Source organism: Adiantum capillus-veneris, chromosome 28 (assembly GCF_014529385.1).
Source record: "Adiantum capillus-veneris isolate H3 chromosome 28, ASM1452938v2, whole genome shotgun sequence".
Classification (NCBI taxonomy): Eukaryota; Viridiplantae; Streptophyta; class Polypodiopsida; order Polypodiales; family Pteridaceae; genus Adiantum; species Adiantum capillus-veneris.
In genome coordinates, this window is record NC_140958.1 from 124,450,769 (window position 1) to 124,463,706 (window position 12,938).

The following is a 12,938-nucleotide window of genomic DNA, read 5'->3' on the forward strand; positions in this document are numbered from 1 at the left end:
CACAAGGAGATTGCTTCAACCCATACAAAGCCTTGTTACATCTGCATACTTTGTCCTCTTGTCCTTTTATGACAAAACCGCGAGGCTGCGTTACATAAACTTCCTCAAATATGTCACCATTCAAGAAAGCAGTAACAATGTCTGATTGATGTACATCCCAACCAAAGTGAGCCAATGCACATAGAAAACGCACAGTAGTCATACGACAAGTGGGAGCAAAAGTCTCTTCATAATCAATGCCTTTTTGCTGTGCATAACCCTTTGCAACAAGTCGAGCCTTATGGCGATCGATCTCACCATCCGGCTTGCGTTTCAACTTGTACACCCACTTTGTACCAATGGCCTTTTTGCCAGGAGGCAAATCACATAAAGTCCATGTGTCATTTTCTATAAGTGCATCATATTCTGATTGCATTGCAGCCATCCAATTTTCTGAATTTTGTGCTTCATCAAAAGACAGAGGCTCCTCAACATCATGTAAACTAGACACAGCCAAAGCATAATAATCTGATGCATAAGATGCATGGCGAGAGCCTGAACGAGTACGACTAGACAAAGGTGCATCCAATTTACTGTCACGCAAAGTGTGCACCAGCCATTTTGGCATACCTCTAGCCTGCTCATTTTCAGCCCTTTCCTCATCAAGTACATCATGTACATCTGCATCAGTAATAGGGTGATCTAAAACATTTTCAGAAACCCCCATAGGCTGTACATTTGCCCCATTGGAACTTACATTCGTATTTCCACCACTGAAAAGAGGCAACAAAGTGTCATAAATGTCCTGTGAGCTTACATTACTATCTCTAGTGCATGACAGCAAGGGCTGAACAGAATCTTCCACAAACACTACATCCCAAGAAACCAGAATACGTTTTGTTTGCGGATGATACAACCTGTAACCTTTGCTTTCAGCACTATAACCAACAAAAATACATTTGACAGCCTTATCATCCAATTTTCTGCCCTGCACTTGTGGCACCAAAGCATATGCCAAACAGCCAAAAACACGCATGTGCTCAATAGAAGGCTTTTTATCATGCCATGCTTCATATGGAGTAATAGACTGCAAAGCTTTCGTAGGACACCTGTTAAGTACATAAGTGGCACACATGATGGCCTCAAGCCAAAAAGAATGCGGTAAAGCTTGACTTTTGACCATACATCGTGCCATTTCCGTCAGTGACCTGTTTTTCCTCTCAGCAACACCATTTTGTTGAGGCGTATAAGGCACTGTACATTGGTGTTTTATCCCACGACTAGCAAAAAATGCATTAAAGTCATGAGACATATACTCCCCCCCTCGATCGGAACGGAGGGTGTCCATAGTACATTTCGAGACATTTTCAGCCATAGCCAGAAATTGTTTGAAGCACATAAAAACTTCGGACTTCGCTTTAAACGGAAATACCCATGCATGCCTGGAGTAATCATCAATGAAAGTCACGAAGTATAGGTAATTGCCCAAGGACGGAGTTTGCATGGGCCCACAAACATCACTATGCACAAGCTGCAACCTGCATGTGGCCCGAACTGAACCATCCTTTGGAAATTTAGAACGCTGCATCTTACCCAAAATACAGCCTTCACAAACATGTTTGACAGGTGCTTCAAGAGGTGGCAAAGAAGCAACCATGTCAGATTTCTGCAAACGCAACAAACTGGCAAAATTCAAATGACCAAAACGTGCATGCCAAAGTTTTGCACCTGAAATAGCCCTTGAATCTGCAACAGCATTTGCAGAATTTTGTCCACACTTGTCATACAAAGTGAGCTTATACATCTCACAGCACAAAAGTCCAGATGCAACAATTTCATCACCAAAACTGAGATCATGAACTGTACATTTGTCATCCACAAATTTGACTACAAGTCCAAGTCTAGCAAGTGCGGATACAGACAAGAGATTCTTCTTGATCCCAGGTACATAAAGTGCATCAACAAGTGTGAAGGAACAATCTTTCCAACTCCCTGAACTGGATAAGAGGCGTTGTTGGCACAAGTGACTGAATTCCCATGAGGGACAGATTCGAGAGAGGTAAACAATTCACGATGTGAGGTAATGTGCTTTGTAGCACCACTGTCGAAATACCACACATGTGAATCTGCAGCAACAATTGACAAGCATGCATCATGGACAGCAGGATTGTAAGTGCACTCTGTGCTAAAAGCCCATTCTGCATCAACATCAGCAACACAGTCTCCTTTCACAAAAGACTCAACAATGGCTGCATTTGTAGTGGAACCAGCATTTGCAGTGGAACCACCCTCTTTCTTCTTAGCCTATTTGGCCTTCAACTTAGGACACGACTTGATCAAGTGATCATTGGCTTTACAATAATGGCAACGCATCTTCTTTTTGCCCTTATCACCAGAATTTCCAGACGAATTACTGCCAATAGAAGCATTAGGAACAGAATTTTTGCCACTCACAGCAAAACCATAAGAAGTGGCTGCATTGCTGTTACCACCCTTTCTTTGAGAAGCAATAAAAGCCTGTTCAACTGCACGCTGTCTAGTCCTGTTTTTTCAGGAAAGTGACTCTTGCAACAGCAATGTGCATAATGCATCAAACTTGACAACTTCTGGATTTCCTTGGGTCGTAAGTCTCCAAGCACTAGCAAAAGTCTGGTAAGAATATGGTAAGGCATCAAGAACAGTCTGCATAAGGGAACTGTCTGAAATAACTTCACCTGCAGAAATAAGTTGCTCATTGATATCCTTGACACTAGCAAGGAAAGTGTCCATATCATCTTCCTCATGCATAATCTTCGACTCCAGCTCTTTACGCAGCAAAGCAATTTTAGCCTCATTGCTGCTTGCATAAAGACCTGCTAGAATATCCCAAGCCTGTTTTGCAGATTTTGCTGAACGGATGTGAGGAACAATGGTGCGCTTCACAGACAACGCAATCAATGCATGAGCCTGCGCATCCTTAACATCCCAACGAGCTTGTTCTGCCGTAGGCAAAACAACTCTAACAGCTACAATCCTTGCAGCAAGACCTGCAACATCCTCAACATCGCCTACATCCTCAGAACCAGGACGTACATCAATGCCCTCCACAATGTTCCAGACACCCTGTGACACAAGAACATGTTGCATTATATAAGCCCACATAGGGTAGTTATCCCCATCCAACCTGTCCTCAACAGCAAACATCTTGAACACATCTGTGTTGTTGTTGTCAGCCATGGTAAATGCTGCACCTGATGTGAAAACTGCCCGAAAATAGGAGAAACAAAGCGGGAACAACCTATGCTATATAGCACAAACCGTAGAAGACTATAAGGCACCTGTTATGCAGAAAATGGCACTAATAGAAATTCTGCACAAAATGACGAAATAGCCTGTGCAGTACTGCCTGTAGTGGAAACGGAGTCCGAAATGAGCCCAAATCAAAATTCTGAGCAAACCGAGCTCTTCAAGCCTACCCAAAATATTTTTCAACCTACGAACGCTTGCCAAAGCACACTGAAATCAGAGAAAGTGAGTAGGCGTGTGTTGGATCAGCTGGCGACTAAGCCCGGGAGGACGTGACCTGCTCTGATACCAATTGTTGGAATTAGGGTTGCAGAGAAACACACACAGCTTGGAGAAGACGAAGGAAGCTCAAGGCACACAATAGAGAGTGTATTACTTAGTGTGCAATGGAAAGATAGATAGCCCTAGAGTGATGGGCGTATATACAATGCACGGGGGGAAAAACCTCCTAAAGAGGGAAAAAATGCACCGGTGGTCCTAGTGTGTTCACACACATCACTACCACATGTATATGGTAACAGTGGGTTTTTGCCCATACATCAACTCAAACGGCATAAAACCTATAACAGAATTGTGTGTAGTACAATCAACCCACAAAGCAAATGGTAAGAGTTTAGGCCAATCACCAATATATCATTGACATGCCTTTGCTAAAGCTTTAACAATAGGCGGATGCCCTCTTTCACTTTTTTCATTCTCCTCTAGATTGTATGTTGTAATAAGAGCCAATTTAATGTCAAACGAGCAAAGAAATATGAGCTTCATCTGAATCCAGCTCTCCTCTATCAGCAGTAATTTTGGCAACACATCCATACCTAGAAATAACATCTTCAAGCAAGAACTTGCATATTGAATTGGTAGCTTTGGTACGCAAAGCTCTTCCTTCAACCTGATTAGTAAGATCTTCTCTGGCAAGAACAATGTATCTCGTTTGCCAAACACCTACTAGCATTGTAATCAGGTCCACCACCCACTTGTAGTGCATAGCCAGTGGATAGGTGGGATGCAATCCATCTCGATGTCGCACATTAGAATATTGTTGGAATACTAAGCAGGTCTCCACAATTTGAGCCACATCTTTATACATACCTTTCCACCAATATCGGTACTTGATCTTGACAAAGGTTGCACACACTCCTCTGTGTCCAGTCCATAAGCTCTCATGAAACTCTTTTATGACCTGTTGTTGAGTCACTTTGTCACAAACAACCCACTGCGGTACCCCTCCTAAATGCTTTGGCTGCTTCCATAGATGACCATCCTTTAGGACATAGCCGTAGGCTTTCTTCCTTATCCTTTTATAATCTTGGTCAGTCCATCCTTCTTGCCTGGTTAGAGTGCTTAGGTAGCGGCCAATCAAAAGCCACTCTCCCTCATAGAATTCTTCAAAAAATACTTTAAAAACGTGAGCAATCTTACCATAATTTGCATGTAGATAAGAAGATGTATAGAACTTCAAGCCAACATCATCACTCGTGGTAAGCATCTCTTATTCATCTTCAAACCTACCCCTTGATAACATATCTGCAACAGGATTATCTCTACCTACAATATGACAAAATTTAGGGTTAAGAGACTTAGTATAGGCTATCCATTGTAGCATGGCAATGTCCGGAGTAGAGCAGTTTGCAATTGTCCCTATCAGTGGCAAGCAATCTGTTTCTATCATGACTGAAGCTCCAATAAAATATTTTTTATCAGACCTTAGAGCAGTAGCAACACCCCAAAGTTCTCTTTTAACCTGTGGGTAACCTCGTTGACGAGTATTGAGCACCTTTGCTCCAATTCAAACTACATACATGTGTCCTTCTGCATCATCTTGACCTATAGCCCACCACCCAATACCTGTCGTGCTAGTGTCAATTGTTAAGATTATTGGCCTTTCGCATTTGTAATCAACCTTCCTGAAGGTAGGAGCCTCGAGAAGCATCTGCTTTAGCTTCTTGATAGCCTTCGTGTGAACTTCTTTCCAAACAAACCTCTTTTCTTTCCTTATTAGCAATTGATAAAGCACCTCTGCAACATGAGCAAAATGTGGCAACTAAATAAGGTAGAATACACACACACCCAGAAACCGACGAACTTCAGTAACTGAAGAGCATGTTTTCTTCATCTTTTGGATAGCTTCAACTTCAGCTGGACTTGGCCTTCTTCCCTACTGGACTACACATATGCCCCACAATTAACCTCTTTAGCACCAAAAGTTGATTTTTTCCATGAAAGCATTAACTTCTTCAAGACTGCTGGATAAAATAACATCACAATTAGCAATATGTTGAGCAACAAATTGTCGACACCCCCTCCGATCTTTTACCTCATCTTTGGACCCTTCTTCACATCCTTTAATTTGTAGATCATCAATGAAAGGCATAGTCATGTGAGGGATAAAGTCCCTTAATACCTTATTCATGCCGTTCATCATATGAGCTATTGAATTAATTGCACCCTGTGGCAGAGCGCACATCCTTACCAAATCGAGAGGAGTGCGCATCGTAGTAAGATCCCTACTCTCCAAAGCTAACTGAAATTGATCGTATCAGCCAGAGTAAAGATCACCCATGGAGTAAATAGATCTACCTACAAAGGCCTCAACAAATTCATCCAGAATTGGACCAGTACCCACATTGCGTATTGTTACCTTGTTAACCGACTGCATGTCCTAAATGAACCTTAAAGTACCATTTTTCTTCAGAACAGTGAACCATCGATTGGAGTATGGCGAACATGATGGCTCCAAAATTCCCATTTGTATCTTTGCATTAAACAAATCGATAAGCTTTGGCAAGTGAACTTTAGGAATTGGAATGGGATGTAAGCTCCATGGCATGTGAGGAATAGTGAATATAACCATAGGTGAAATAACACTTGGATCCACACACCCCATCTCACCTGGCTCAAAAGCAAAAGCTTTACCGTGTTTTTTGAGCATACCTTGAAAGTATTTGATCTCCTCTTCATTGAGGAAACCATCTTCTCCAATCTTCAGCTACTGCAATGTCTCCTTAGTGAATTTATGCCCAATGTTCTTTGGATTCTTGAGCATAGGCTATCGAGAAGCTTCTTTGATCACCCATCACTTCCTTCTGGTAGGTGTGTAGCCACTGGTCTCACTTTTTTTGCAATAGTTTTGTACTTCGTCTCTACCTGCACTTCAACTGTTTTACCCAAGTCATCCTCAATATGCATAAGTGCCTAGTATATGTCCAACTCTTCATACATGTCCATTGAGTGCACTTCAACAACTTCAGTTCCACTTTGTAACCTCTATTGCCTGATATCCTCAAGCTGTAACATAGTGTCAACATAAGAAATCTCTTCGAAGATCCCTGACATCACATCATCTGGTTCAAGCACATCACATCCCTGTAATTCAGTTTGAATACTTGAAACATATTGTTTCTCCCACTTAGGTAAATCATTAAATTTTATGTAAGATACTAAACCCTCAGATGTCAATCCAAAAATCCTGAAGAGTAGGCTTCTCTTTGCAAGAACTTCTCCTCACTTGTACCACTATAGTCCTGCTTTATAGTGGCACCCTGAGAAAATCCTCTACAAACCTGTGTTCTTTAAACTCTTTGTGTATCTTTGGCATTGGACGATCACGTAAATTGTCCTTGTTCCGGGCATGGTCAACACATACATTCAAAAGTTGAACCGCTTTCTTACCATCTTGGCTCCAAATCCTGGCATAGACTGAGCCATCATCTAGCACCTTGGTCTCCATTCGCATAGCCGTAATGTAGGGCTATCCCAAAATCAGTGGGTAGGAGGAATGCTCCTGTATAAAGAAGTTTTTCTAATCTTCGACATCTCCAATAGTTACCTTGACATTTGCACATGCACCATAAAGATCTCCTGGAAGCATTTTTGCAGCTCGTATCCGCCAACCGTGGTCCACATCAATATGCCACTTCCCCTTCTGGTGCAAGATTTTTGCCATAAGATTGAAGTATGAACCATGGTCTATAACTACTAAGACCGGCTCCTCAATGTCGCCAAGATTTACCACAGTTTCAGTTGTCGCCCTTGCCCAATGAGTCCTTGAAAAATGACTCCTCGGTATAATTTCACTATCTCCCTCATCATTGAAATGCACATTTCTTACCTCAGGTACAATCGGGTTTAAAACCACCACAGACCTTGCCTCTTCATCTTCAAGCTCTTCAAATTTCTTAACAATCATCTAGAATTGCTTGAATATGTCAAATCATCTGGCTCTTAACTGATTCTGGCTCCTACTCACTTGGTATCTACCGCTTCAACTTGATAATATTGATGATCTCCTCATGAAACTTGCTCTTGGAAATTCCTTGAATATCACCCAATGTCAGCTCCACTTTAAATGCATATACTAAGAGGGAATCCACTGGATCAATCCACCTTGTGGTTTCCGAATAGAACTACCTACTTGCCGTTAGTTTCCCATAAGTTACCTTGCCTGCTTCTGCTGTCTTCAAAGCATAAGGCCACAGTTCGCCCTTTGCACTTGCACCATCATCATCTCCCTTTTAGTAACCTGCAAGCCATATGTAGTGCTTCCACAAATACAACATTATGTTGTATTTATTCTACTAGCATTTTCATGCCACCCCTACCAAAGTTCAAGCGGAGCATCTCACTTGTTGTCTTGAGGTGAATATTCTTGTCCTTTCAAAAAACCACATTTCTTTTGTAAGCTTCATCAAACTCATCACACTCCTTAACATATCTATGGTCTTCACTACCGCACCACATGCATTGATCTCAACCTTTGCATGGAGGTTGCTGCATAGGCTCAGAAGTAGACCCATTTGCAGCGAACCCTTCAAATTTTACAGTTTTGAAATTCAAATTTAACTCTTGAATACCTTTCATCAGCTCGTCGAGAACCGTCTCCTCCACTTTGGGTATTGTTGAGGATAATTTCTCCTTAGTTTCCTCTTCCACAACATCCATGACATTGGCCACAATCAGCTTGCCAGCCCTCATCTACCGTTTCACGATCATATTCACCGCTTCAGTGACTATCTTCCAATCAGACATTAAGCCCAATTCACCTATTGAATCTTCCAGCAATTGTACCAAACTCTTTTGAATCCGCGAATCAGCAACTTAAATGAACAATTTATCTGATCCTTCATTGAACGCTGCTCTGCCGAGGATAACTTGTCAAATTTCTTCTCAAATTCCCATATCAGCTCTCGTGCGGACAAGTTTTTGTTCTTCTTCTGCACCCACTTCATGAAGCTTTGTCTGGTTACCCTCAGAAGCTTTGAGAAAATATTCCTCTTGCAGTACCTTCTTGAACTCTTGCCAATCCGGTACATGGGCCGCTTGAATGTCTTTAATCTGAGCCCCAATTCAAGCACTGCAATAATCTGAAACCCTTCAACTGCATTTCGATTGCCGATCCCATTATTCTCCATTTCCTGCTCATAGATTTGCAAAATTTGCTAATATCCTGGCCTTCAAACCGTTGTAGTTTATTTGTGATTGTCTATTGAGCTTTGTGAACCTGCTTTTGCAGATTATGTTGTTGTTGGGCAGCCTATTGTTGTTGCATGGCTGCCTCTTGCGGTGTAGACATCTTCCTCAACAGAAATTTTGCACAAGGCTCGATTTTGTGTCGGGTTCACCAAGTTGTCGGGGGATATTGGGTTTGAAAGGCGAGCCGGGAAGGCATAGGGCCTCTGGCTGTAAGAAAAAGGTGAGAGAGAAGATGCACAACACTACACGATAGACTGGAACCTCTTTGCAATGAAAATGAAGCACGAAACGATTGAAATTGGAACCACGTACAAAAATCGACACTTGTTTACCCAAGCGATGCAGTTAACGACACCAAAAATTGGATTGATGTCTGATTAAGGATTTTATGCTCCTTTACAAAGGGTTTAAATCCAATTAGAGTAATAATCATTGATTAAGTGTGTCCGCTAATGGAATTGAATTCCCGATGCTGGTGATGAAGCTCCTCTCCTCTTCTGTCATAAAGGAGAGCCTCCTCTTCTCCAATTGCCAAAACACAAGAGCTCTCTCCACTTTCTCTTCTCTGTCGTCATTCTTCTTACTTCAAATCATGACAAGAGCTCTCCCCCCAAAGCTCTCTCTATGTTGGTTCTTCCCCCCAAAAAAGAATTTGAACTGCCTTACTTTCCAAAAAATTTGCCCTACTGGACATGTGTTTTTTCCCCTCCTCCTTGCATGCGAGCACCCTTTCTATTTTTGGCTTGCTTTTTTTTTTTTGTGTGACACCTGGCTTTCTATGTTTGGCTTTCTTGGGCGTCCACGGAATCACGAGAGACCCCCCCCCCCCCTTTGCTAAGCAAGCAGTAGCGTCAGTGCTACTGGTGGGACCCCCCCCCCCCTTCCCCCCCTTTCTTTGGCTTCAAAAGAATGGGCGTGCGGGAACAACCCCGTAGGCAACTGCCACGTGAGCAGACGGCCACCACAGTACACGGCATCACCCACCGACCTCCAAGAAACTCCACGCAGCACCCACGCGAGGACGTCAACAGAACCGCCCATAGCTCAACAAGCTCCAAGCCTCTCACTTGATGCTCTTAATGAATGCACGCCTAACATAGAGACCGCAAGGTGCGTGCCAGAAACCCTATGTGGGTTAATTCCCCCCCCCCCCCCCCCCCCCCCCCCCCCCCCCCCCCCCCCTTCTGCCATGTGGCAGCCCCAGCTCATGCTTCCCTTTTTGGGCTTCCAACTTCCTCAAAAATTTCACAATTATAACAAAAAATTTCCCCTGCTTTAGTATGCTATAACTTAATGCTCGGTGATCCTCCACTTTGGTCTGGGCAATCTGCACTGTTTCTTGTCTTCGCCTAGGCTTCAAACGATACATCTAAAAATGCCAAAAAAAATCACATGATGCCCTCATGCCAGCAACTGTCACCAATTTCAAGCTTCAATACCTTGTCGGTCCGAGCTCCAATTGACAAGCCATAAATTCATATGGCCTGCACACATCACATACTTCGCATGCAAACCCTGGCAAGGTTGCAAAACATTCAGTTGGCACAGTAACTGAGGCGACCAATCTGGTATAGAAATGGCCCCCGATGAAAATTGAATTGGCAGTAACTTGGCAACCAAAACTCCGATTGCCAATCTGAAAAGACCAATGCGCTCTGTAAGACGAGTACTTCAAGTCCATGCACTTACTTCCTCCATGATCCTTCATCTGCAGCTACCCAATCCGGTATAGATCTGCAAACTGCTCAAACTTCAAACTGTCATAACTTCCTCTCCGTAGCTCCAATCAACGAGCCGTAAAGACAAGCCTGCAAAGCACTTAGAGTACTGTAATTCTAGTATGAAAACTCCCATTTGTGATCACGGTCAAGCATACTCTCTTTTAGAAATAATCAAGAAAACTTTTGGCCCTTTAAATTTGCATCTGGCATACATTTAGCATAAAATTAGCTTGTTATCAAGCCACGACCACTGATCAACAATCATGTAGACTTCAATCAAGCACAATGTGCATCCTTTTGATCTTTTTCCCATCATGGAAGCGGAGCTACACGACAACGGCTCTATGCCTTGATTCTACTCAGGAATGGTGACTAAATGGAGGGCCCATATTGCCAGTCCCTTGACGCCAGACCTTGACGAATATGTCTCCCAGTCGAGTTGTAATTGTTGTCGCCGAACGTACCGTATTGTTATGTTAATAATTATACCCCCACATACTTACATCTTTTCCCTGTGGCTTTTGTCCACCCTTGTTTGTAGTGATCAGTGCTGCCATACATTCTATTTAAAAATTCCTCCAATGCATTGTTGCAATTCCCACTTCTTGCGCCTATTAATACCAGGTTCCCCGTTCGCTTCCACCCTCAGTTTAACTCTGCTAAGGATGAGTTCGAGCAATGGGGCATCTTCCTCTTCAACCCAGATTTGGAGCAGATCTTGCAACAACAACTGCATGGTGTCCTACATAACCAATGTTTCACCTTCAATGGTTATATCATCACCCTGAGCAATAACATAAACGGTTGGCCAACATGGTACATAAGCTAATGTGATTGCAAATCAAATTGAGTGTCAGAGGACAAAGTTCGAGTGAGTCGATGGAGGGATGCTGTAGTCACCACCTTGGCGTTGAAGAGCTTCATCACATACATCAGCTGGAAGAGCTGACATCCCTAGTCCCTTAGTCCCCCTCTCATCCCTAGCCCCTAGTCTCTGGGCTCACTGCTCGGTTGGTTGAGCATTCGAGCGCCATGACCTAGGTCATGGGTTCGATTATTGCTGAGTGATGCCCAAAGGCCACCTTTGTATCTGATCGGGTGGGAATAATGGAACTGCTTAAAACAAGGTGAGGAGGCATGAAGGCCTGCTAAGTAAAGGGGAGGATGAGATTTATGGAAGTAAGTTTAACTAAGTGCCTACAATGACATGGAATTTTTATTCTATTTTAATATAAAATTATATTCTCTATTATACATATATAATCACAAATGGTTTATATATTAGAAAAGGCTCCACTTAAATAATAAGGTGAAAGGTACACATTGCCAATTAACATTTGAAAACAAAATAAAATAAAAGCATAAATTATATTATTCATTATACATACATAATCACAAATGGTGTATATATTAGGAAAGGCTTCACTTAAATAATAAGGTGAAAGGTGCACATTACACGTTATTATTTGAAAACAAAACAAAACAAAATAAAAATAATAAAATATAAAGATACATTGTAAAACTAAAACAAAAGCAGGGGGGCAATCATCATTGTTGGGAAACAGATGAACTCTGTTGAGTGGAGCAGGGCCTTGGGCGTCCAAATGGTGGACTTGCTTGGATAAAGGGTGGGCTCTTCCCTGTTTTAGTGGTGGCTTCCCTAACAATCGTTGTATTTAGACCTTTTATAGCTATCATGGCTCATCACAAGCATGACAAAAAACTGTAATTTTTTTGGTTATGTTAATATGATCCACTCACAATTCAGACTTTTGCAAAAAAAGATAGGCATAATTTTAATGATTTCATAAAAAGATAAATTCAATAAACATAGAAAATAATGATGATGATTGAATGCCTCCTCTTTGATTTGTAATTCATCCCTACTATTTGGTCCCGAAGTCAACAAAACTTGCAACTCCTCAAGCTCTCTACCTTGTGGATCCCTCTAGAATGTGTTTTGTTGGTGTCAATCTTCGAGCTTTCACTAAGGAACTTGATAAGTCATCACTCATAGTTTCCCTTCCTAGAATTTACATACAAGTCACCCGCTTTGCGTGCTAGCACAACTAGGTTTTTTTCTGCTTACTAAATGGCCTAAATGATGTCAACATTGTCTTGCACCTGAAGGTATGTTAGTATTATCCAATGCTAACATTTAAGAAGTTGACATGAATGAAAGAATTCATGATGAAATTCATATCAAGGGCTCTTGGAGAAGCCCAAAGAACACATTATGGTTGAAAACGCTTTACTCAACATGTACACTAAGTGTGATCATGAACTGAAAAACGCACAACAAGCTCTCAATGATATTAATGTTTGTAGTTTAGGATGCCGCATATGTCTGGAAGGAGAAGGGTGAGGGTAAGGAAGCTGTGAGTAGTTTTCACATGAGGCAAAGTGAGGGCACGTGTCCGGATACGATTTTGTATCCTTATATCTCAAAGGCATGTGGCATCATATAAGTATTTGGCATAAGCA